This window comes from Callospermophilus lateralis, unplaced genomic scaffold (assembly GCF_048772815.1).
Source record: "Callospermophilus lateralis isolate mCalLat2 unplaced genomic scaffold, mCalLat2.hap1 Scaffold_1127, whole genome shotgun sequence".
Lineage (NCBI taxonomy): Eukaryota > Metazoa > Chordata > Mammalia > Rodentia > Sciuridae > Callospermophilus > Callospermophilus lateralis.
Window position 1 is genome coordinate 348,436 of NW_027511538.1, and position 2,802 is coordinate 351,237.

Here is a 2,802-nt window from a genome sequence, read left to right on the forward strand (position 1 = left end):
AAGACTAAAATTAGAGGAGAAATTCACAAGTTTATTATATTTTGCAATATAAATAATAAAACATTAGAATCACTGAACAGACTCATATGGAATAAAAGAAATAAAATAATATACAATATCATATATATATATGAAATTATCTATAACTTTTCCATATATACAACCTATAAATAAATAAATATTTTATATAAATTCATATTTGCATGTGTATGTATATATATACATACTTATAACTTACTTATAACTTATATATTATAACTTACTAATTTGCTTAGGGCCTTACTAAGTCTCTAAGCCTGGCTTTGAACTTGTGATTATTCTGCTTCACCCTCCTGAGCCACTGAGTAAAAGAAGTTAAACTGATATAAGAATTTTCACTTCCTAAACTTTCTGAAGAAAAATTTGCCAAAATTTTAGAGTATGTGTGTACTTTTATTAATCTGTATACTTTTGATCTAGTAATTCCAATTTCAATCATTCTTGATATTCAGGTTAAATATTTATATAAAAATGTGTTCTATAATTTAACTTGTATGAATTATAAATAATAATCTATTGGTTAATATCTTACACCTTATTGCTATGATAATATATGGCAAAATAGTTTCAAAATATATTTGAAGATTATTGATCTAGAGGGACATTTGATTACAAATGCTCAAGTAAAAAAAATATAAAATATGTTCATTGGGTGTTTGGTCATATATAGACACATAAGCATATAAGTTTAAATTTACACTATTTTAGTATTTAAAAAGGAGTCTTCATAAACACACCTTACATACAGATGTATGATAAAACACTAAATTACAAGCCATGTTAATCTTAAAATACAGGTGAATTTATTATCATATTTATGGTTTTTGTTTTTCAAAATGCTAATTGAAGGATATTTAAAAACTTCTCCACTTTTAAATAAAAGTATTGTTGGAAGACTGTATGACAGAGGTTGTCTAAGTAATTCTTTCATGATGAATTGAATATACGTTGAAGGCTATGTATGAAAATGGGTTGTCTCTCTGAACTCATGAAGGAATTTAATTACAAAAATCTTATGTCAATGATATTAAAGAAGGTAGAAACTAATTGGACTATGGTGTTTAGTGGTAGGGCCCTTGAAAAATGTTTAGGTTTGATTACTTCATTAGGATGGAGCCCCTTTGATGGAGTTCTGGTGGTTTTTTAAGGAGAAAGAACTAAGATATAGATTTGAGAGATACACAACATGGCCCCTGCCATGTTGTGATGCATCCAAGAGGGACACCTCTCAGAGCCTTAAACCTGTAAAGATCTGAAATATCTGAAAGATGGGATAAATGGCCATGACCAGAATGCTGATAGAAATACAGACAGTAAGGACCATGCTGATGAGAACTCAGATGCAAATGAAGATATTCTACTGGAAACTGGAATCAACAATTATCACACCTCTGCTGTGAATGTGGCTGAACTGTGTCCATGCTCTGAAGCTTATGGAGGGCCAAATCTAGAAGTGATGGACTATAATATCTAATGGAGAAAATATGTAGTCAAAACAGCATTCAGTCTCCTTCCTGGTTACTTTAAATTGTATTCTATAGAACTTGGAACCAATGGGATAATCTAAAGCTGAAATGTATAATGTAAAAGAAAAATATGGAGAATTCACAGCCTGTTTAGGGAAGGAGTGAGAAAAAGCACATTTGTGACAGAAGGGTAGAGTGGAAAAACCACTTTCTAAATGGAATGTGCTCATTAGTAAGACAATTGGGAAAAAGCCTAATTTCTTGACCACTGAGACACATCTGAGCCCTATTTTGTATTTTATTTAAAGACAAGGTCTCACTGAGGTCCTTAGCACATTTCTTGTAAAAAAAAAAAAATATTCTTTAGTTTTAGGTGGACATAATATCTTTATTTTTTTATGGTGATGAGGATGGAATCCTGTTCCTCACATGTGCTAGGTGAGTGCTCTGTTACTTGAGCCACAACCCCCACTATTAGCTCCTCGCTTTTGCAGAGGCCAATTTTGAACTCACAATACTTCTGCCTCAGCCTCCCAAGCAGCAGGGATTTCAGGTGGGCATCACCGTGCCTGGCTTTATCTTATGTTTGAGGCGAGGTCTTGCTTATGTTGACCAGGTTGGCTTCCAACTCCTGGGCTCCAGTGATTCTCATTGTCACAGCCTCCTGTACAGCGGGGACAGCGGGGAGTACAAGGTCATGCCACCATGACTGGCTTCTTATTTTTTAAACAAGGCTGTTCCAGAGCTGGGTCTGGGGCTCAGTGGTAGAGCTGCTTGCTTAGCTTGCATGAGGCACTGGGTTCGATCCTCAGCAGCACATAAAAATAAGTAAAATAAACATTAAAAAAATACAACAAGATGATTTAAAATAGACAAACAAGCAAGATTGTTCTGATGTCCCAATTTAACAGATGAAGCCGTGGAGGCTGGGGCTGGGTAACTTGCTGTAGCAGACGCTGTGGGTGCTCCACCCATGACCCCCACCTATCCTGCTCAAGGCTCTGACGGTGCAGGGGGGATAGAGAGCCGAGCCATGTTATTGGTAGAGGCTGGAACACATACACTGGCAGAGGCTAAGCCACTTTCCTAAGTTTCCCCACTTGTCCTGGGGAGTCTGTGTCTTGCAGCATGACAGATGAGCCATGTCTTGCAGGCATGGTGGACTGTGTGTGGACAGTCAAGGGGGTGGGACTGGAATGAGGGTGAGCAGGAGAAAATAAGGTTTCTGTGGCCTCCAGTTTTCCCACTGTCATTACTGGGTTTGAGAAGCCTAAGCCATCCTGTGTTACAGAATCAT